The sequence below is a fragment of the Epinephelus moara genome, chromosome 5, assembly GCF_006386435.1.
Source record: "Epinephelus moara isolate mb chromosome 5, YSFRI_EMoa_1.0, whole genome shotgun sequence".
Classification (NCBI taxonomy): domain Eukaryota; kingdom Metazoa; phylum Chordata; class Actinopteri; order Perciformes; family Serranidae; genus Epinephelus; species Epinephelus moara.
In genome coordinates this window covers 15,058,514-15,083,881 of record NC_065510.1, presented here as the reverse complement: position 1 = coordinate 15,083,881, position 25,368 = coordinate 15,058,514, and positions in this window count along the sequence as shown.

Below are 25,368 nucleotides of genomic sequence, written 5' to 3'. Positions count from 1 at the left end.
CAATCAGAAACCTTCCCTGCCCCAAACCTTGCGCAGACCCGAATAAAGGTGATTAAACTGATCTCCCATGTAAACCCTCATTCGGAATGAATATTTCCCATGTAAACTACCTGGAAAAACTTTAATTCCGAATGATTTCATTCAGATTTATTTCATTCTGAATGAGAAGCCATCATGTAACTGTAGCCAGTGTTTGCCATTTTTGAATTCTTCATTCACCAGAGGCATGCAAAGAGAACAGTTCTCTTCACCACTTCAAGTTAACATGGCTTAACTAACCGATATACAAAAGGCCATTTTGTGGGTGAAGTATTCCTTTAATGATATCTTGCTCTGGATCTAAGTGTTGGATGGACCACTTACAGCATGAAAAATATTGATACCGAGTCATTTTATTGGGCATGTTGTGTATTTAAAACATGTAGGTTCATTTTAATTGAATCAAGAATATACTCCTTTATTAAACAGTAACATAATTAACAGTATGTATCTTCTCTATTTATATTGCTGTAGCTTTAGTACAATTAAATGGCTCATTATATTCTGCCAAACATTCTTTTACATGTCCCATAATTTTTTCAAGTTTGGAACAAAAAACATAAATCAGTAGAATACAAGGTACAAACTGTAATTGTGATTTTGACACATTTGCTCTCAGTGTTTGACTGGAAGGGACATGATTTACTGGACTTTCATTTCACACTGCACGCTTGTTGAGACCAATACTGCACTGCAGAAAACAAATGTTTCTTTTCCAATTGATTGAGGAAGACTAGAGTTAGTTATGAATTCAATATACTCAACAGCTTTTGAGAGCACTGTCTGCAGCACAAAGATAGACAAAAAAAAAATTAATAAGGAGGCACGTCAGTTCAGCTGCTACCACTGTAGTGGCCATGTGTTTGTTGAACTGAGCTCATAAGTTTTCAGTGTGGATTTATTGGTACTTATCAGTTATAACACTCACGGTGGTCTTATATAGACATGCAACAGTTATAATGAGATTTATTGTCGAGTAACTGTAATCGTCACTTTGTACTTTAAATCAAATCTCAGCGGCAGATATGAATCGGAAAGTGAAAGTAAATCTCCTATCTTTGCACATCTAGCTGAGTGTATAGAGTAATTGTTCATGTTGTGTTTCTTATACAAGAGCACTTAAATCCATTGCATTGTGTCTCTCCCTTGTTCACTTATCACTTGATCAGTCTACCACTAATTGCTTGTTCTTTGCACTATCACATCTGGCAGCCTAATTACTTGTATTGCTTTAGCAAGTTATTTTTCTTCAAGAGGAGCGCAGGTGATAAATCTACCCCTGAACAGTGTTTTTTTATGTGACTAATTGTCGCAGCCTTGAGGCATCGTTGCGGTGGATGTCATTTGTTAATGAGTAAGGATGCCAGAACTTAATAAACAAAGAAGTTTCTCAACATTATAAATTCAGCCGTTGTAGATTTTAAGCCTTCCATGTAGTCGCAGACAGCATGAGGAGCAGGGTGAATGCTTGCTGTATCGATTACTGCTTTAATTCTAAATAGAGACTGACAGTTCAGGCAGCTGCTGGATGCTCCAATGGCTGAGTCAGTGCCTTGTCGCTGTCACAGCTGTGCTTGCCACTGGCAGGTTTGTTCCCCTATCAGTGGATAAGGATATCCATCTTCACACCTCAGGGTCCTCAGTAGGCAGAGGCTCTCCCAAACGGCCAACTTTGCTGAATCTAAGCAGGGCATTTCAGGTAACCAGCCTCTCCTCTGGATGCATTATTTAGCCATACTTTGGGGATGTTTTTGGTACTGGAGCAGGAAACTCCGGGGCAGTGCTTTGAACTTTCCAGCCTCTTTTTTGTGTGCGATAAATTTTAGGAGTTAACCACCATGTCTAGAGTCATGTCTTGCCAATATGTGCTGTGTTCAAGGTGTTCAGGCTTCAGAAAGAAAGAGAAGAGTGTGTCGTGACACAGCTGACAGTGTCATGTCAGGAAATCCCCTCAGAAGTATCCTTAAATAAGTAACTGATCGACCTCAGATCATTTGGTACAAGTAGATAGAGAAGTTCTCAAGGAGGATTGATGGAAAATGTAATGTTAATGGAACTTAGCGACAGTATATCAGCGAATCAAGACAACTTCAATCATTCTCCCCGACTCCTTCATTCATTAATGCTGCTGAGCCACACCTCTTGGCTCACATCCCCGCTTCCTTTATTATCCCGTCAGTTAAAAATCAAAGAGGCAAGGCCTTCCTGTTTAACTTTTTCCAATCACGTAAGCCTAACAATACCGATCCTTTCACTTTGCCAAATGGGAGCCAATCAGTAATCACAAGCCTGTTTATCAATCAAATTAAGTGCACATGTAGCATGACGCCTCCAGCTTCTGTTAAAGAAACCAGATGGAGCCTCTTCTATCAGCAATGCATTACATCCTCAAACTAGTCTCTGCAGACTAAATTATTTTTAGTGGTGGAAGAAATAGATGTTGAAGTAAAATGTTCTGATTGAGCAGATGGAGGGAGAGATTTTAGAACATTTGAAGTGTTAAAAGTTTCAAATCTAAGTTCAAACTACTGGCACAAAGGGGAAAATCATATCCTGTCTGATGTGCGTAAAGGAGTGTGGATCTCACACACAGAGCGTAGCCTACTCTCAGTGATTATTATCATATCATATCAAGATGATCAGGTCATGAAAATATTATGCTGAGGCCTTTCGTAAAACCCTGACACAGATTGTTGCTTTCATGCATAAAGTATAAGTAGTGAGACAGCTGAAGGACTTACTGATTATACCTTCTATTCTGTCTATGAAAGCTCTATGAGATGCGTTATTCAACAGAACTGCATCAAAAGCAATATGGGTGGAAAATGAATGATATACAGTAAGAAATAACTGCGTGCGCAACAATTATTTTAGCAACTGACTTTGCAGTAGTACTGCAACAGGACGGGAGAAAGTTGTAATGGTTTTACACAAAGATGAAAATAACTGAATGTATAACAATGGCTGAATTTACAAGGAGGCAAGATTAATTCCAAATTTGCCACAGACAGCATTTCACAATGTTTTAAAAGTTTCTCTCTAACTCAACAACTCACGAAACTGCGCAATTTTTTTAGTGCGTGTGGGGACTTTCTCCCAGGGCAACAAAGGACCAAATTGTGGTTGCTGTTTACCCCATCCATCCATCTATCCATCCATCCATCCATTTTCAACCACTTATCAGAAGCTGGGTCATGGGGGCAGCAGGCTGAGCAAAGTATTCCCCTCCTACTGGGGGACCCCGAGGCGTTCTCAGGCCAGACGAGATATGTAATCTCTCCAGCGTGTTCTGAGTCTACCCAGGGGCCTCCCACCAGTTGGAAGTACCCAGAACACCTCTAAAAGGAGGCGCCTAGCATCCTGATCAGATGCCCAAACCACCTCAACTGCCACTTTCGATATGAAGGCGCAGCCGCTCTACTCCGAGCTCCGCCCAGATGTCCGAGCTTCTTAGCCTTTCTCTAAGGATGAGCCCAGCTATCCTTCTGAGGAAACTCATTTCAGCCACTTGTATCCGCAACCTCATTCTTTCGGTCACCACCCAGACTTCATGACCATAGGTGAGGGTTGGGACATAGGTGGACCAGTAAATCAAAAGCTTTGCCTTCTGACTTAACTCTCTCTTCACCACGACAGTACAGTATAGCACTTGTACAAAGTTCAAAGTCGTGAACAAGACCCTGAGATACTTGAACTCCCTTGCTTGGGGCAGTAACTCACTGCCAACCAAGAGGGCGCGATCCACCGTTTTCTGGCAGAGTACCATGACCTCAGAATTAGAGGTGCTGACTCTCATACTGACCACTTCACACTTGGCTGTAAAAATACCCAGTGCAGGCTGGAGGTTATGGTGTGATATCGCTGTTTTCAATATTTGTTAAATTTGACATGTTTACTGTCAATACAGTTGCCTTTCCAATAAATGTAGTGTAATGGTGTTGAAAAAGACAGTGTGAAATAAAGGCTATTTTGCATCTGCAAAGAAAACCCTTGAAAAAGTTAAATAAAATAACCCTGGAGCGTGGCGGCAGCAATATACCTCAGAAATACAAAGAAGAAGAAGAAAGTTTTCATCCCTGGGGAACTCTAAGATCCATCGTTTTTTATTGGAAAAAGTGACAGTCATCAAACAGTTAGATAACAGTGTGTTTACATGGTCAGAGTATCTTGGCTGAGGCTTATCCTGTAGTGTGGTCAAGCGAGTAAGAGGGAGTGACGAGAGACGGTTGATGCACTCAGAGCCGACAGCTGTTGGCAATCAGAGCAGAGAAGAAATTAGCAGTTAAGTTTTCAAGTGGTCGTAAATGTACAGTGTAGTGTTTAATTTCTCCTGTCGATCTCATCTCCCATTGTCAGTTTGTTTTTATAAACGACACAGCGCCTCACCAAATAGAATGCACTAATGAACAGCCAGGATACAGGGATATAAATAACCTGACTTTTCTGTGTTTATATCTCAAATATAATCACAAAGCCATGAGTATGCGTCATGGCTGGCATACTTATCAAATGTACTGACCTTGTCCTGCTCACCCATTGTTTTGTGTGTTCAATTTCTGTTTTTTTGTCTTTTAACTTCCGGCCGCTGCTGTTGGTTATAGTAAGTTCACACAGAGTCCACATTTCTGAGGAGATCATATAGCCTGACCACGCCAGATCCAATGTAGATCTGAGATTAGAAACACATTATCAGGGTCATCTCCCTCCAAAACCACGGCAGACATTATGCAAACGTTTTCACAGGCTCAAGCACTCCTCATGATGAGCAAACTGATTTTTTATGCGTCCCCATATTGTCTATGTAAAGGAAATCTTAGGAAGCTCCACACAATTGGCCACAGCTCTGTGAAAGGCAGAGCTGAATCATCATTAGAGTTTCAGTAGTGAAAGAATAAGTGTGCACATCCTCAATGTTGTAATCAGGAGGAAAAGACAGAAAACGGTTTTGTTAAACAGCTGACTTGCACATTGAACTAGTGACTGCCGTTCTCATTCTCCATTACTGGTAAAAAGATTTCTGATAAAGGCACCTGATAAAAAAAAAAAAAACAGCTTTTGAAATAGAAATCCTTTTTGTTATGAACTTATTTTACTATTTTTAATCTATTCCCAGCTGGCATCGGATGTCAGTATGATGTCAGACAGATGTTGGACAGAGAATAAGTTTTAGTTGGAATGAAAATCGGGTTGATGATATTTTAAATATAATACAGAATTTCAAATTGTGTAGACGTTAACATTATGACGTTTGCAGACGTTGGGTCTTGTTCTTCATACCTTCCAACAAAGTATTTTTATTTTATGTCGACATTGGCATGAGACGTTTAGAATATATTGGATTTTGGTTACTTAACAACACAAGCTAAAACCAAGTAAATATCAATGTCATCTGCTGCCAGTATTCTATGTCAAAGTGACACTGGCATTAGAGTTGTCCTGACATTAAATTCTGATCACCCAACGTCACAACCTTAATTCAACCAAACATTAACATCTAAAGAAGTTGGTGGCTAGCTGGGTTGAGCTTTTAATGTAGACACATGGAAGGGCAGAGAGGTTTGCTCTATCTCTGCCTTAAGCTTTTCATGTAGGCGCATGGAAGGGCAGAGAGGTTTCCTCTCCCTGCCTTAGGTTTTCTATGTCTGCGCACTGAAGGGCAGGGGAGGTTTGCTTTCACTGCCTCAGGCTTTCCTCATTTGCACGTGGGAGGGCAGAGAGGTGTGCTCTCTCTGCCTTAGGCTCTCTTTGTATGACATGGAAAGGCAGAGAGCCCCCAGAACAGAGTCATAACGCCAAATCTCATTCTGCAAATGGAAATAAAGTTTTCTTTGACTGAAGTGATCCTGACTGAACTTTATTTATTTACTGTATCTTTGAATGTGGAATTTTCGACTTGTAGCTCTACAAACTGTTGTAGCCTCTTTTAACTCATTGTTTTGGTGTTGCTACTATCCAACTCCACTCATATAAATCAAGCACCAACCGTCCAGCCGCAGCAGGCAGCTGTTTTCAGCACAAAGCTTTGATAAACCCACTGTTCACTACCTGTCCACCATCAAACAACCGCAAAAAGTTAACAACTGCCTGGCACACATTTTCGAGCATTTAGCAGTGTGACTAATAGATCAATTGCAGCTTTAAGTTAATTGATAGCTCACTTTGAAAATTAAATGTATTATAGTTTGTGAGAGGTCGTAAGGGAAATCATATTTGTTAGTTTTAATCTTAAATCTAAAGAAAGAAATTTTACTCTAAAGGGAAATCAACTGTTTACGTAATGGAGCTACCAACTGTAGTCCATGATCTGTGGACAAATGAAGACATATTGACTCTGGTGCTGCAAACACATTCCTCAGCATTTTAGTATTATCATTATATAACAGCTGTTGTACCTTTAGTGCTTGTGATAGTGGCTTTAACACCAGCTGATGCATTGATAAAGAGAATATGAATTATTGATTTAAAGACAAAGTGCAACATGACTAGGAATAATCAAATCCCTACATCTGATCTTTTAAAAAAGTCAAGAGACTGCACTCACTGACGCTGACTTTTCCTCCTTTAAATCTTTTAAAAGTGATGTTTTTAATTGCACAAGCATTGGAATCGTCACCACTTCTGTGCCTTTTCATTTACGATTCTCTTTCCTCCTTAAAAGATAGAGGAGGCAAACTGCTTTATTTCAGTAGCTCTGAATAATTGATGCGTAATGCTGTTGTGAAGTGGAAAGCACCTCGTAGTGGCTGCTTGAGCGAGCAAGGGAGACATGGTGCACCTTTTCAAGCTCTCTCCTCCTGTCTCAAGAATAGAGAGGAAGAGGGGAGAGGGGGAGAAGAAGGGGCAGACAAGAGAAAGGTACCAAAATAAAAGGAAACAGAAATCTCCCCATGGCCATCGATGTCATTGACATGGCTGGCAGTATCTTTCTGCAGGTTAGACAGGAGTTTGTGACTGAGAGAGCAGAAAAACAAGACGAGTACAGGGGTGGTTCTAGGGTCAGTGGAGATCCAGGGCATAATGTACACTGCCTGGATGCTTTTTTGGTGCACCTATACAATTTAATGCAATCCAACACAACTGCCCTGCCATGAAATCTTTATGATGCTCATAATGTTCGGTATTGATTGACGCTATCATTGCAGTGTTTATTACTGAGGTTGTAGTTAGAGGTGCTACTGGACTGCATTATGTTGAAATGTGCATTAAAAAATTACTTTCATGTTTGTGAATGTGGGCAAACATCTCTCAATATAATGCAGTCAAGTTCAACACCACTGTAAACTACAACTTTAATAATACACATGGTTAAATGATAAACAATCATCTTGTAAAGGCAGAATTCATGTCTCAGCAGGTGTATTGGATTGCATTTGATTTCACAGGTGTATCCACAGTAGCTACTGAGTGTATGAAACAAATTTAAACAAAGCTATATTTTAAATAATGATAATAAGAAGAAACTCATCCTGTAGTCTGTAATCTGGCTGAATTGCTATTTTAATTCAATATAGTGAAATACTTGAGGTGACGTGCCTTAACAACATATTCAAAAATAAAAATCAACATAAGTTAAAAAGCCACCAACGCAAACATTAAAATAAGTAAAATTAGCATCTGCCAATATTCATGGCAAAATTCAGAAAATGTTGCTTCATTTTTTAACAATTATTCCAGCTCAGCCTGTTCATCCCCACTTCATCAAATACAGACTCTATGTCACATCCCTTAGTGAGTGATATCAACGCCAAAGGCACCCTTTAGCGTCTTTGTGAGATGCCTTCAACTAACTCCAATGTAAACCCATCCATGTAAAGAGCGAGAAAGTCGCTGCTGGCCAGAAGAGAGGAGAGGTGAATGGGTCAAACAAAACAAGACTTTCACCCAGGGGATCACTGTTTGTGTCCCTGTGAGACCAAAAGTCAAAGTTGTTTAAATGCAGTGATGCAATATTTCAGCTGATTTTATCATTGGGAGTTGGAGGGGGATGGAGTATGCCGTGTAACCTAGGCGAGATGCCTGCCAGGCTGTAGACCACTGTTCGAGACTAACAAACCAGTCTTTGTTGTATGGCTTCAAACATTTGTGCTTTGTAGCAATCCATTTCTGTTTTTCTAGCGGCTTTTTACTTACACGTCGCTGCCTTGTCACCCAGGATCGTGCCCCCCCAAACAGGGTATTTTAAGCCAAAACATGATATTTTCCTAACTATAACCATAGTGGTTTTGGTGCGTAAACCTAACCACACGTTACCCAAGTTTCAGCATATCCACTATATAATGACATGCAAATTCTATGTATCCATGATTTGCAGACACATTCAAGATCAACATTTTTTCTGGCAATGGGGCTGTTTAACATATCGCTACGTAATTAACATATGGTTGTTGTGTACTGACATTTACATAACGTATATAGGTCACATTATGTTGTTGCGTAACAAATGTACTTTAACCCAAAACATGATGCTTTTTCTAAATCAAGTAGTTTTGTTGCCTAAACCTAACAGCAAAAGTTTCTCAACATTAACCACGTGTTACAATGTGTTTCAGCTGTGTGTTACACAGAGACGCAAAGGGGTGCCCTGTGCATTGCTATGAGACGCCAAGGGGCACGAGGAAGCGGTATTTGACAACGTGGGAATGAGAATGGGTTGGACACTGTGTTTGAAATAAGAGATAATAAATGAACGCTTGTTATCTTATATTTCCCACTTTGGGTGTGGAAATGCACAAATAAAATGTATTGATTATCATTGTTTTTATTATTATCATCATTATCAGGTGCCACTGAACTAGCGGTGATCCTGTAGCACTTTCTGTTATTTGCGATCCAGGGGAGGGGACATTGTGTAACACTGTATAATAGCATTTGTTTTATAATCAGTCACATAGACACACATTGTTCAGGCACACAAAATACACAGCCAACTGTAACACTGTGTTAACAAGTTACAAATTTGAGTTAACACTTTTTAAAGATTTTTATAACTTTGGTTTGAGTAAACTTAGCGGTCTTCAATTGTGTTTACTTTACTCAGTTAATTTTAGTGACCTTACTGGGGACATGAAAGCTGGTCACTGGGGATGCAGGGGGTTGAGCACAAAGACTAGAAAAGGCAGAAAGGGGCTCTATTTTCCATTCTGTCAGTGCTTCTCTGTGACCATTCTGGGTTTTGCACAAAAAATGCCATGCATGATGAGCAGTAAGATTTGGGGCTTGAGCTCCATAAGCCCAGCCCTGGCGCTGCCTTAAGACTAGAACAACTTCTTTCTTTCCACCTGACTTCTTGTGACAGTGTGTGTTTCTCACAGCCGCCCCCGTGACTAGATGTTCCTGGTGTGAGTAGATCTTATTTAAATGCTGGGAGCTGTTTCGACCAGTGGGAGGCCTGAGACTAAGAGGGAGATTAAAGCGGCAATCACTGCTGGGCTGAAGAAGTCGCTGGAGCCGGGGAGCGGGAATTTCCATTTTTCAATTTCTCATCATCCAATATCTTTTCACAGGCCAATTCATCTAAAAGCCCCCCACCCGCTTTGAAGACGGGAGGAAAGCATTAGGTCCGTGGCAGTTCTTAAGACAAGCCTGTGTATGTGTGTGCAATCACAGAAGCATAGAATAGCAATGCATGACGTGAATGCCTACTGTGTGCACGTGAATGTGTACAAATTGTTTAACTGTAACTGATCATTAAAAGAAGCAGCAAAATGTGACAGCCTAGGGAAGGCAAGTTTGGAAAAGAAAACACGAGAAAAAATGACAACTCTGAAATGTGCTCCTGCTATTCATATGCAAGTATAAATATTAATGCAACTGTGCTGCCAACAAGCTTTTAAAAGACCCGTACACTGAATCGTGGCAGGGACTCCACTGACACATTTTGTAGTCGACTCTCTGTGCTTTTAACTGATTTGGGCAGACGCTGACAGAAACTATCACAATCACAAACTTTCAACAAGGGAAATCTGTTCGGTTGTCCTCAGTCAACTGTCTGTAGTAACTAATGTGTTAACAATAACTGACTATATTGTGTAAGCACATTAGTGTGAGATTAGAGTACTCCCATTCACCACTCTCCCCTCCATTCAATATGCATGTTTAAATTCAGCTGTGTTTAGCTTTTATAATAGCATGAGGGATTTTCAAGCCCTGCTGGTGGTAAATGTGTAGGGTGAAGTCAGGTAATGTGAGACACTTATTCGTAGACTGCCAAGAAAACAACCTCAAATCTGAGGACTACCTTGTGTGTTACTTTTAGAGCTTGCTATGAATCTCTGCTATATTTCTATAAATAAAATGTTATAAACTAATATAATTTAGAAACATTGAGAACCCCTACCTCACTCGGATGACACATTCAGGTAAAATGGGGTAGCATGTAAGGTAAAAGGGGACAGTCATGTTTTTAAAGGATTGAATCCATTTATCAGTATAGTCCTTAATTTATTAAATAATTTATGTTAACATACTATTTATTAAAAAGATAGTACAACTTTTCTGCCATGCGCGCCCTGTTCTTTTGCTGCCTGTTTTCTTGGTGCCTTCTTGTCTGCAATGGACGTGCGTGAGTGTAACAGTGATGGATGATTCTGGACTAATGTGGCTCACATGGATTCACTGCATCATCTTTAATATTTTTTTAACTGACAAAATACTCAAAATGTCTATACAGAGGAACACACTTACAAACAGCAGCAACACCTCGAAGACAGCCTGTCACTCAGGTGGCCCTGATCTTAATTATGCATAACTCTAAGCCTTAATTATATTTTAACGGGTGAGAAAATAAAAATTCAGTTGTCATGAATATTGAAATTAGCTATAAAGACCAAAACCATTTTGTACCATGGCTGTAGACATGTTTATTTCTGCTGTAAAGGTGGGCACTCTAACAATGGCAGTATATGGGGATTTATTCTGTTTTGGAGTCAGCCTCAAGTGGCCATTCGATGAACTGCAGTTTTTGGCACTTCCGCACTGGATTCATTTTCCAGCCTCAGAGGTTGCAGCTTAGTTTTGATTTGTGTCAGGCAGGATTTTATAGTGTTTTACTAACACATTTTACTTTTACATATGAAAAGCAGCAGAAGTAATTGTGTAATTAATTTAATAAGAACCCATAAAAGAGAAGTTTAAATCCTGCATGCTTACTCAGTTCCCCATATCCATTCAGCAGACTTAGTTTGGTTGGCTCAGTTTTGGAAAAACTGTTGAGCGCAACACCCCCCCAAAATCCAACATGGTAAGAAAAACTAGCGCATTTCAATAATCTAGTCAGGCCATGTGCAGAGGGGGACGCTGGTGTTGCTTGGTCTGCACCTTCGCCCCTTGATGTCCAAAATGCCCTTTTCTCAAGGCATTTTTGTTTTGTGTGGTTTTTTGGTGAACGCCTGCCTGTGGCTCTTATCAAGTAGAACATTTCACAATTAATAATAATTTAGCTATTGATAAAATGACCTGGCTGCCTTGAGTCCGTTTAACACATGATGACTTTTCACCTGCCCCCCAAGGAAAACTTTATCTTATTAGATAAAACAGATGTCGACAGTCTGTTCATCATCTCACATTTTTGCAGCAAGATAAATCTAATGGACTGAAAAAGCAATTTATTACATTATTTTAGTGGGCTACCTAAAGTTTAATTTGTATATGTAATATTAATTATTTATATAATAAAAAAATAAAACGGTACTTGGCACAGTGTGATGATGCGATATTGCCACACAAAAATATTGCTACACTATGCTGCATCGATTCCCCCCCCCCCTTTCTATTTTTTATTTTAAAAAAGGGCGAGCTCCAAAGTTAAAATATCTCCAAAAGTGGGGGATGATTGTTGTAAGATTCTATGTTACATTCTATTTGAATATGAGTTACAATAATTCAACAGGCAATGCTGTAAATTATGCTTGTGTATGGTGTTTTAAAATATTGTCATATGCCCCTTTTCATCTTTAAGCGCCTGCCCCTCTATAGGTCTCTGCACGGCCCTGTATCTAGCTCACATGTAACTACAGTGTCATAAAAATCTGAATGACACACTTTCAGTATATAATAGGCACTAAATATGCAGTGTAATATGGTCATTCAAAGTCTGTAATTTTGGATAACGGTTGTTAATATCTGAATTAAACGCCCAAACAAATACACCTTTCCCATCAGTGCTACTTCAGCAGATACAATAGAATCACCAAAGCTATTTAACTTTCATAACTATCATGGTGCAGCTCCATTTCTTGTGGGCGATGGCATAGTGCTGTGTACCGCAGTCACAGTTATTTGCTGAATTTGACAGAAAGTGTATTGGGACTGCACCTGTAAATACTTTTAGAGCAATAATTATACTCATACTAGTGATTTAGGACCCCAGAAGTCATGCATAAATCTGAGTGGTTGTGAGTTGAGCAACAGCTATGTGTATGTTGCTATTTTCTTATTCATTTTTGACTTATTATTGGATACATATTTTAAATAATATAAGAAAATAAACAACAAACTGGCAAACAGATGCAACCAGTGACCACTGAGACATCTACAACTGTTTTAACCTTGACAGCTTTTGACCTGCAAATGACTAAAACCATGCTTTCTGGGGAAAGTCAACCTTGACATGGAAATCCAATACTGGATGTTTGAGTCAGCTGAACACAAAGGACAAATGCCAGATCTGAGGTAAAAAAAACAACTTTAATGTCGTCAAATATTATTCAACGGAGCACTTCAGTTGATAAAAGAATGCTTTTCAGATAAATAATGGCTTATATCATATCTTTGGAAAAACATCCGTGGCAATGTCATATTGCTAACTTGTTGTACGGTAACTCAAAACAAAAAAAACTGACAGTTTACAGTGGGAAGGAGATAATTTGCCATCACAGTTTGATCAAAGACAATTCTCTGTTTTATTCACTGAGAAATCAGCAACCAAAGCTGTCACCGTATACCACAGCACTTTTTGTTTGCAGAGATTTGCACAATAGAAGCCTGTGGAAAAAACGTCTACATACTGATAACCAGCCACCACTGACACAAACGAGGGAGGGGTAAGCGAACGATACAATAGCAGGACTGTCACTGCTTCATCCTTGATATTGTCTCCTTGTTTATAATTCAGGCATCTTACTTCAGATCAGATATTCAGACAAAAAAATTCTGCATAACTAGATTTTTTGGGAGGAGAAAGATGATAATCAATGTCAATCCTTTGTTTTAACACCGTTTTCTGAGCTACTGCTAACCACTCCCTCAGGATCTGTGACAGGCCGCTACTGTGACAAAGTGACATTCTCCAGTATCAATGTTTGATTGTGGCATTCATAAATTCAGAATGTGAAACTGTAAGGAGAGAATCTTTGGTGGTTTGCACACAATCTGAACTGACAGATAGTAACAGGAACGCAAACTCTTTGAGCATTCTGTTCCTCCACCGTCTCACTGGTCTTATACTGTACCGTCTCCACTCCCTGTGTCACTAAGAAGCGCTGGCTAATTATCGTGGTAAGACGGTAGGTGTCAAGCAGCACAGAGGATTTGGCATGGCCGCTTCCGCCTCACCTTCCTCAGGCAGCTTGTGTAATTAACTGCTTTGGATTGCACCTCTGATCTGCCTTTAATTTGGTCTACTCTGTCGTTTGCAGCAGGGCACTTTATTGTGACACCATGCCTAATATATCCAAGAGGAACTCCCTGTATCTATGCATACTCTACTGATTTTCAATCATTCTGCAACTATTCCTTTAGCCAAAGATATGCTAACTCAGTATCTATCTTTTTTGGGATGTAAATTTATTCCGATTTGGAACAACGTATTAACCAGTTTGCACAACTTTCCTTTCAATTTCCCCCCCAAAACTGATTTTAATATGGTCTTTGATAGCAAAGCTCTGAGAGAGTGCACAGCAGGGATTTTCATTGTGGTAGAGAAGTGATGGATTCATTTTCACAGGCAGTTGAAGGATCAGTCTTAATTATCTCAGGTTCTGTCCCTTGATCTGATTCCTGCCCACGTCTCCTGGTGCCTCAGGTGTCTTTACACATTGTTCTGAATGTATTTGTGTGTGTGAGTGTGTGCTTTTGGGCTTACGTCTTTGTGAGGACCCAAAGTCCCCACAATGACATGGTAATATGAGGAAAAACTTTTTTTGTCAGTCCTCAGTGGGGGTTTTTGTCCAGTGGGGAAGGGGCTAGGGGTGTGCGATAAGGACAAAAAATAATATCTCGATATTTTGGGGGATTTTGAAGATAATGATAATTAGACAATATTCTTTTAAATATGTGTTTTTAACAGCCTGAGTTATAGCTCATTAATTGTTTCTCATGGATGATATTAATGGAAAAATGTTCTTAACATTTCTTGCTGCTTTTTTACCTGCTCGCTCTGTTTGACTCTGGTGACGGCCTGTTGTAGCGTCAATTCTGGTTCCATTTGCAACTGTTCAGATAGGCGTTTGTACCGCAGACTCACCACAAGCCTGTCCCTCACCATCTCTTCATGTAGAGCCCCGTAACCGCAGTGCTCCGCCAGGCAGTGCAGCGCCGTAATGAAACTGTCGGCCATCTCGCCCGTTTCTTGATGCCGCTGATTAAACTTTGCTCTCTCAAAGATCACATTCCTGCGATTCTCTTCTGCTTGCGTCTCCAATCCAGAAGCAATGCGGAATCTGTCGAAGCGTTTAATCCATTTAGGCCAGTCTTCAGCCTTGAAGGTGAACTTTTCCGGCGGGGAGACTTGAAACTGTGCCATGTTGCTGCTTCGTTCAGCTAACTGTGGCTAGGCTAGGTAGCTCCGTAGATGGTCTTCCGGTACTGCGAACTTTAGCCTGACAGGCTGGGACCTATCACTACAGTTGACCCACGTCTTCCGAAGCTGCTGGAGCATCCGTGGGGCAGTGTTGCTATGTTGTCTTGCTAATGTTTGCTTAGCAGCAGGCTGACCTGCCGGGAAGGTGCCAGTGAGAGATCACGTGACCACCTAAGCGTACTGCGGCGTGCTGCTGCACCAAGTTACGTAACTCTTGTTCAGTGAATGTGTGGGGTTTCAACCTTTCAACGTGTGTTTTCAGTTGTTTTTGTGAAGTCATTTGCATACTCGATAACGTAAATTTACACATTGTTAAAACAACAATGACGATATTATCGTTAACGATATATATCGCCCACCCCTAAAAGGGGCTTTGGACACATTAACACACAGTAACATCTGCCTTTTGGGTTTTAATGGGAAAAGGTTAAAATCGGCATTCACTCCTGTGACAAATGACTCTGCAGTAGTCATGGATATTAATCGGCTCCAGCTCCGATCGGCCTGATGAGCAGCGATGGAAATACAACACCCAGGTGGATGCACTAATTTTAGCCCCTTTGCCGGTGAGATGTTAATATGTGCTGCCACAAAATATCATTTTCCTTCATCGCTCAAGCAGCACTCAAACACTGCTCAAAATGTATCCAGTAACAATTTTGAAAGAGAGTGAATAACTAATGGAGCTTTCAGACCTAGAGTTGTCTTGATTTGGTCCAAATCGGGGACTAATTTTTTTCCAAAGTTGTATAATTGCCTAGAGTTGGTTCGTGTTGTCACGGCAGCATTTACAAACCTGCCTGAGAACGCTGCTCTTGATTGGTCAGAATTTCCAAGTGGGAAAAATCCATGAAGTAAACAAAACGTTCAAGAGTACACTTGCAAGATAAATGCAACACTCTCTAATGTCACAATGGAGGGACAACTACGCAGGTTGATTTTAGTGCTGCTCATCGTGGACTATATTGCTGTCATTGTTCATTTTAGTCAAACCATACAGTTTGAAAACGAGGCGCGGCTCCAACTAGAAAACAATGTTTTGATGCATTGGATGTGCTGAATGTGCATATTAAGGCAGTACAGGAGGAGGCGCACATTAATAATCCTCCAGGACTGTAACATGCTCATGTTTAACCCAAACAATGTGTAATGCAACTGCAGTTGGTTCAGAACGAGGTTGGAACACGTTCTCACCACAAAGGAACCGCACCAGAGTTCGTTTGTTGCCAGACCGAGACCACCTCTTCAAGAAGGTCTCGGTGCGGTTGTTTTGGTGCGCACCCGAGTGTGACTGCTGTGTTCACACCTGCCCAAACGAACTGCACTTGGGGGGCAAACGAACTTGAGTTTGATTGAACTGAACCAAACAGGGCAGGTGTGAAAGCACCCTAGGAAATAAAAAATAAAAAGTACCACCGTAACTGTAATACTCACTGGCCTCCATACTGCTTTTTACTGTTTACTGTTTACCCATCCATGACATTGGACATTACAAAGCAGAAAAGAAAGGTCCTTTCTCGCCTCACCTACTGCAGAGCCTTGTACACAGCTCTGGTCTTTGCAGAAAAGGGGTACAAGTGAAATCAGGGTCATTTCCGGCCTCCTGGAAAGGCTCAGCCTTTGCATTCGGGGATAGGGTTAGGGAAACTGATTTCAGGATTCAGATTACAGGAAATAAGTATTAACTTGATCCTCATAGTCCTTAAGTCTACGAAGCAGAACTATGCAGTAGCACTGCTGATGGAGGACGCAAGAGAAGTGTGTCAGTTTCATAAAGGATTTCCAAGTCAATCATGCCCAGGCCAAATAATTGTGCTAAGCACACAAAAGTAATCACATGCAAGTGATATAGAAAAAATGGGATTCATGTATGAGGTCTCCTGGTCACTGCCCAAACATGATTTGACTGTACTGTGGCATGTTTTGTGCCGCAGAGCCTGTCTGTTGAGGCAAAAGAGAAGCTACAGTGTCAGCACCGAGTAAACTCAGTGGGCTTTTGTTTATCCATCTGCAGCAGTACCTTAACTCCAAACACTTTGTTTCTTGCTATGTTCAGTGTCACTATACAGCCATACTTTGGCAGGACATTGCCACTTTTGAAACCAGGATTAGGCCCAACTAACCACAGCACCTTTTGCCCTATCATGTAAAAAAGAGCTCTATTGCAGAAATGACCAAATCATAGTTTGCTGGTTAGCTTTTGACGGAAGCGTGGGCCCTCCTCTTGGCTCCCTCCATCATGTTTAAACAATGTCTACGACTTTATAATGAAGCATGATGAAGCCTAAGTAATGAGGTGGCAGTGAAAGGCCCTTGTATAGTTTTTCCCAAGCCCTTTAACACAGAGCCCTGACCTTTTTAACTAGCAGAATTAATTGGGCCGGGCTAACCTTTTAGAGGCTAGCTGTGGAATAAGACCAGTGTTCCCGGGTCGGCTCATTATACCACACCAGCTTTGGAGTGTGAGTGCTCCTTTTCCCCTATAGTTTGGGGACACACGGCAGCCAGTCAGCGGCTCAGATGGGGAATAAATTTCAGGTCAGTCCAATTGAGCCCGATGCTCTAAACCTGGTCTTTTAGACTCTCTGGTCGAGGGGGTAAACTACTGTTCACTCTCGGGGAGTAAGAACCAGTACTAGTGAAGTGAAATTGATTTCATGGGACGCAGCAGTACAGAGACACTTGTCCTTTCTAGAAAACACCTATTGAATAGCATCCTATTTGGCATTATTATCATGGTCATCAAATGCCAAATTATAAGGAGCTCCAATCACCCACAATTAAATCAATTAACCCATTGTACAGAATTTCTGAAAACACTCAAAGAGGGAGAGAAAGAAGTTATGACACTGTAGGTAGTCTTCACAGGTAGAGGGGATAAGAGGAAATGTAAAAGAAGCAAACAAACACTACATTTAAAGCATTTAAATAATGCGAGGATGCACAGTATGATGTCACAACATGATTGATGACAGTGATGCATGCAGACACTGTTGTTTTTATTATTCTGTCATCTAAACCACGCCACTTCTGCCAGTGTGCCACAAGAAAAAAGTATCCCCTGAAGGGTTTTTGTCTTGTAATGTCATTATAGGGTAAATCAATGGTTCTCAATAGTGTGCCGTGGGATTTGTGATAACCACACATTAGCCTAGTACTGTAATATTCAACTGGGCCTATACAAAAAGTTATGAATGGAATTTAATTGACTGTATCAGTATGTTGTGCGCACCCATTCACTTATAAAAAGGTAAACTCTAGCTAAAAATTTAATGCAATTTAATTTAATTTAAAAAACCTATTGGTCGCCCTTTGCACATGGGAATTCGAAGTAAGACACATCAAAAGCCCTGACTGGCAGCCAGTGTGAGGGATGATAACATTTAAAAGGAGAAAGCCGTGAGTGGAACAATGGATCGATTTATTATACGACGCAAATTACAACAAAGCACCAGCAAAAACAGCCTACCATCGAAAGAAAAAAAAACTGTCAGTAGACGGTATTATGAAAGCTACCTGTCTTATTTTTGCTAATTTTTATTGTGTCGTGATAAGAGCAACACACATTATAGAAGTGCACAGTTATAACTAAAGGTGTGCTTTGAGATTCTTGCTTGCCCTTTGGTGTGCCTTGGGCAAACAAAGTTAGAAAATCACTAAGGTAAATCATAGAAGGTTGCCTTTAATCAGTACATTTGGGTGACAATACTGTGCATTAGCATGTTCAACGTCGTTCTATTCATATTCAACATCTACAATGTATCCCGTTCTGCTTTTGTTCTAAGGCTGCTTGGAAGCAGCGTGGATAAGGAGTTAGGCTCCAGTTTTTCCTCGTCCCAGTGATGACCACGTCTGGGTGATGACGTCAAATGTGCATTTGCATGCTGGATGTTTTTCCATTAACATTCCCCACAATGGTGAAACGACGAAAACAGTCCCTTTCTGATACACAACGCTCTCTCTGGTACAGCTGTAGCTGACCGGCACACTGGAAACCGGAAGGTGAGTCATCCAGCTCTGTTGTATTAATTTGCGCTCATCATAGTAACTGACTTGTCACTCTGCTTGTTGTGCAAGCCTCAGTATGCATCTCTCATGTTTCATATGATAGGCCTGCAAATACTGATCCTTTGTCTGCCTGTCCATCCCTGTGTTCAAGGCTTTACATTTATTTAAAAAGGTCTAGGCTAATTATATAATCACACTATAGTTAATATGACTCCAAGACTTTAATACAAAGTGTTAACCACTGCATGTGAATAAATTAGTGGGTCAGATCTGCACTCTCGAGGAGAGGCTTCATTAGGCTGTACAATGTCGCCCACCACTGAATTTGAAATGAACTGGAATGAACTGGAGCTTCTGTGCTTTGAGTATTTGCAGTGAAACAACTTGACCCTCTTCCATTTTATAACCCCTACTCTGAATTATGAGCTTATTTTCGTGAGAGTAACGTAAAAGTAGTGTAGTCAGTAATGCATTACTCTACACAGACAGTAATATTGTACAGGAACTTATTACTTTCAAATGAAGGTAACAAGTTATGTGTAATGTGTTGTATTTTGAAAGTAACTGGTCATCAACATCAGAGAAGGAAGCATGGGGATTGGATTAAAGAGATGACCACTGCCCACAGCATCTTCAGACTACCCGACCACACCAGCAAGACCGAGTGACGAGGGTGGTGTGACCACAGGTAGAGAGGGCTATTCCACTAGCCAGCCTGCACTTGGCTGATGTCAGGGGACAAGATGAGAGTGAAAAAGAGGAAATAGCACTCGAGCTGGCCCAGCAATGAGAGATTGTAGACTGTTGTGTCCACATCTTTGCAGAGACCTGGCTCCATTTTGGCATCCATCCCAGACTGGGCCTTAGCACTTGACAGACGGGCCGTGTTCCACATCTTCTGTGGTGACAGAGCACAGGACTCCGGTGGGACCTGGGGAGGCGGACTCTGTGTTTACATCAATGATACCTGGCGCTCAAATGAAGTCAAAGTTGATGGACAATGTTTTGCTGATGTTGAATTTTTAATGTTAAAAGGCTGGCCATATTATCTGCCCAGAGAATTCACCAGTGTTTTTGTCGCTGCGGTTTGCATTCCTGCTGATGCAAATTTAAAAGATGCACTACTTTTATTTTTTTTCCCTTGTGTAGCATAAATGGACTACAACTGCACTCTGTTGTACAGACACAATAAATGAACCTTGACTTTGATCTGTGAAACACTGAGGATCGGGGGATAATTACAAAATTGTCAATCCTGTTGTTCTGATCCTGAAGCGTTGTGGTGGGAACAATTCACTGATATTAGGAAAGCAGCCAAACAGGTTTGTGGCTAACTGCAAGGACAGATGGAGTGCAGGAAAGGGGGCCATCCTCCAGGCAATCCCTTATATCTTCAGAGATTGCTGCAACCACTCTCAATCTCTACTTCATGTCTCCAGCATGCTAACATTTCTAAGCTGGGTGACACAATTAAGCCATGGTGTGTGTGGAGTTGGACTCAAAATTGTTGCATCTTGTTCATATACCCAATTTTTATTAAATATGAAACTTGTATATCAATATAAAAGTAGTATCGTATGTAGTGGTAGTAGTATTAGTTTAAGGATCCTTTGCCTAGATTTTGCTGGCTTTTTGCAACATCCCTTCCTGTCATGATATGGGTGGGTGGTGATGTGAGCACAAATCCCAGTAATTGCACTTGATGCATGATTGTTGCTGGCATTAGATGCTGCCTTCCAGCCACCAAACCACCCGGAGGTTCACAGCAAGTCCAATTACCAAATGAGCACAGATGGGAAGAAAAAAATCCAACATGTAACAAAAATGTTACTTGAGTCCTTCAGTTGAAAATATTTTGTATAAAACCAAAGGGAAAAGCGTTCACATTCCCGGAAGTAAATCAATCGCATTCTCGGTGGGGGTTTGGACTTTGCCAAGACTGTCCCTTGTCAGCCGTTGTATTGATGATTTCTGAAGCTATGTTACTCTCTTTGAAAATGATACGTCGACCCCATCAGGTTGGAAACAAGTCACTCCCCAAAGTGACAGAGTTTAAATATCTTGAGGTTTTGCTCATGACTGTGGTAAGAGAGGTACAATCGTGATCAACAGGCGGATTGGTGCCACTGGAGTGCGAGCATTTTACCAGACTGTCATGGTGAAGAGGGAGGGAAGAATAATGGCCAAGCTGTAGGTTTACCACATGATCTACATCCTAACCCTCACCAACTGTATGGTCAATGTATAGTATATATCGTATATCCTATTAGCACCTCACAGATGACATTACATCCTTAAAAAAAGGTACATACTTATCGTAAAGTTACACAAGTTAGGCTGGGGCAAGTAAAGTTGCTTGAACTGGGCTTAGAAAAAGATACTTGGTTAGGCGTCTTTAGGTTTCAGCAAGCAAAGTTACATAAGTTGGGGTTAAGAAGAGAAACCTGCCGATGACAAACCTTAAAGTAACTCAAAGTTAACTTGGTTTCACATTGTTCCAAACACAGGTCTCCTGGGGGAAAGTCCCGTGGGACTACTTCCTTCTTAACTCATCAACACCTTAACAATCGCAGCTGATTATGTAGGTTATACACAAATTACTGGCTCATGATTACGTAGTGGTGATTCCTTATAGAAGTACATACAAACAGTGTATGAGAATACTGTGGAGCCAGTTAAGGTGGTTTGGGTATCTGATTAGGATGCCCCCTGGATGCCTTTCTGTGGAGGTATTCCAAGCACATCCAACTAAAAGGAGATCCTGAGGCAGACCCAGAGCACACTGGAGGGAATTTATGTCCCATTTGGCCTTGGAAAGCCTTGGGCTCAGGAGAAGCTGGAGGAGGTAGCTGAGGAGATGGCGCTTTGCATCGCCTGTTACCACTGCGACTCAGACCTGAATTAGCATCAGGAAATGGATGGATGGGAAAATGTAGCTCTAACTCAGAGCCCACGCTTATTTATGTGAGTTCGGGATACTCAAATACTCTGCCTTGACTGAAAGGTGGCTCTTTTAAGTCAGTAATGTCCATCTTCACAGAGAAGAAGAGTTGGAGTGAACCAGACTTCACATTAGCCACAATGTGAAAATTGGCTACAGAGTTTTTTTACTGGCGAAAAGGAATCAAACAGTCTGGAAACTGTAACTTTCTGGTGAACAGCACAGTCAGTTGGACTGGATAAAAGCTTCAGGAAAAACAAAAAAAATGACATAACAAGAACTGAAGAGAAAATGTTGCTTTGTCCCTTCAACATGTCACAGAGAGGTAAGAGTAAATAGTTCTGCTGTCTAAAAGGAAAAAGAAAAGGCACCTGTATATGACCTTGGATTGTATCAGACTGCATACACAGACCTAACTGTCACAAATATTTTCAATACAAGCCTGCCAAATATTGCCTGTGATTTCGACTATTTCCTGGGTGGATCAGGGCTGGAAATCAGCCTCAGTGTCCAAAATGACTAGACTGAGTCACTGTATTCGTTTTAACATTTTTATTGGTAAAAATAACAGACTAAAAAATAAACTACATACAGTATGTTATTTCAGAGTTGTCCATGGATTGCAATTCAAGCTCAACTTTTATTAACATCTGAGAGAGATACTTTATGGTTTTCATTTGTTTACATGTGGGAGTAACTGAGTATGTAACCACTCAAAGGTTTTTGGAGCAACCAGGTCATGGACTGCTAGTCACAAACAGTTAGGTCAGCTCTTATATAAACAGAGGTATATAAAGGATATAGAACAATATCATGAAGATTGTATCACACTCGTTCAATAGAGCGGTTATGTTGTCTGCACTGATTGATTCCACTTAGAGCACACTGAGGCTGCCCCCCGACTTAGAATTTTCCTAGTCGACCAATAGTCGTCATTTAGGGCCATTAGTCGACTCATCACCCGCATGTTTATGATATTAATTTAATTATCAAATTCTACATTTTGAGCGGGGCAACACAATGGTTTGAGTTGAAGGTGTGAGAAAGAATAGTATCAGTAACATTGTTAACACTGTGCTACATTACAGAGAAATACAAAACCGTACTAATGAACCTTCATTAATATAGGCCTATATTTTATCTACAAGTGCACGTCACACACTGAGCGAGCCGCCTGTTAATGACGCTGTGGGCTAATGGGCATGTAGCTACTTCCATGTTTCAGATGATACGTCATGTTTGTAGTCGACCAATGAAGATGAGTTTACATATCACCTTGGGTTCGTCCTTCACCTTCTCAAAATGATCCCACACTTTGGATTTCCTGCCCGACATGTTATTAACTAGCCTGTGGAACAACCGCAGGTACCAGCCCTGGAAATCAGAGGCCGTACACATGCTGCGTCTTTAACCGCCTGGAAAAGAGGCCGTACACATGCTGCGTCTTTAACCGCCTGGAAAACTTGAGGTCAGGCGCTGGGTGCTATTCTTGTGCCAGCTTTCAAGAGTGCAGGCAGCAGGTTGCGTCTGAGATTGCTTAGCAACCTTAACAAACATCACGTAGCCTATTTACCTGAAATCCTGAGTGCAGAGCTGATCTTCCTCTAGGCGCTGTTTATAAGTGTGTAGGCCTATCATCTGTGGGACAGATGTAAAGCTCTGAGTAGCCCTGCACTAACATGATCAGCTTTTCCGTATTTATCAGACTGAATATTTACGGAAAAAGGGAAGGATATCTGACGGCTGTGATTGGTTTGTAACGTGACTCCTGTTCCCACATGGTCCAATCATATAGGCTTTGAATTATTATTTTGACAAGGGGCATCTCTTTAAAGAGTTTCACATTTGTTTGGGGGTTTTTTTTCAACGACTACGCAACTGATGAAATCTTGTCGACTAATGACCTTTCTGATTGACTAACGTTTGGCTGACTATTTTGGAGCAGGCCTAAAGAACACCAAACCAAACAAGGGGTATCTGCTTTGTCAAGTGGCCGAGCATGTTGGTGCTTCACTGAAGCTTATCCAGAGGTAGCTACTGTGTGCTGAAAATGTATTTTTATATTTTACATATTGTTAATTAAAAAAATATCAGTCATGCATAACTCATAAATAAATATAATACCAAACTGTAAGTGCAACTTATCAAAAAATGCAGTTCAATGCAACTACAATGCTGTCTTACAGTTACTGCATGACAAAAAAATGGTTTGCCTTGAGATTAGTAATGGATTGTAAATATCAGAGGAAAAGTGTTTTTCAGTTACAAGTTTGCTGTTCAGTAAATCAGTCATTAATGGCACAGCGCTGTATTGTACCTCTTTATAAAGGCTTTCTTTTATAACAAAAATGTTTTGCGCTGGTCAGAGGGTACTTGGCGGAAAAAAAAAAGATTTTGAAAGAGGACACATTATTGACAAAAGTTTGAAAACCACTATATTAGATTATACCTGGATTTATAAAGATAATTGTTTATCATTTTATGTCCTTCAGTGGCTGCAGTGACTCACAGTTGGGTTTATTTCAAGAAACCTGCTCAGCAGGGTGAAACTCAGAGTGGGTGGTACCGTTTAATTCTAGCGTCCATTTTAGCTGTCAAGTCATTTTCTAGCCCTGTTTACAGTGCCTGATTCACAGCTGAAGTCAGAGACGAGATGTCGAGGGCTTGTGTTGAAACTATTCCTGACAGTTAAGTCAGAGAAAGTCTCTCCTACCAGACTGCAGAAATGTTTACTTTTACTTTTCTGTGTGACATCTTGAAAGGACAAGGCAACAATGTCTCCTCAGCTCTGGTTACTTTACAACTTTCTTTTTTTTTGTCTGAGGCTTTTAACAAGAAGTTTATTCCAAAAGCACCACTTGCCTGAAAGTTACTGTTACAATCTTGGTATTTTTGAGAAGACCTCTACATTTGACATGTGTCTGAGGGAGACAGAGAATCTGTTAAACCTGAAGAAAAAAATCTCTACACTGGGAGAACTAGTAAGAAAAAAGATTTTTTATTTATTGTCAGCAGTCACTGGGTCACTGTCTATCACTGCCTCAACACATCATGTCACTTCTTTCTGAACTCCTGCAACATCATTTTTTAACTGCAGCCACTAAAATTTTGTTTGGTATTGTTTTATATATTTATGTTACAATCTGTATCACTGTGCAGCTGTAGCCATGTGTGGTCACCTGTACATTAGTTCAGTCAAGAAGCTGAGTGGATTGTAACTTAAAGTTTCCTCTTTAAACAGGGTATCTGCAGGTTTCAGTAAGTTAAATTTAAGTCTTTTTAAGACCTTTTTAATGCCACCTTGAATGGAATTTAAGACCGAAAAAACTATAAATATAAGCGATGGTTGGGGGATCCCGCTGTACTATAACCAGTGCTTAATTTGTAAAATTAGAAGTGGGGAAACACTTTTTTAAGCGGCACCAGAGCCGCTTCACTGCGCAACTCCGAATGGAATGGTTGTGACATCTAGTGTTGTCACGGTACCACAATTGGGACCCACGGTATGATACCAGTGAAAGTATCACGGTTCTGAGTAGTATCATGATACCACAGCAAAAATGAGGCAGATGTGCCTTTTGTC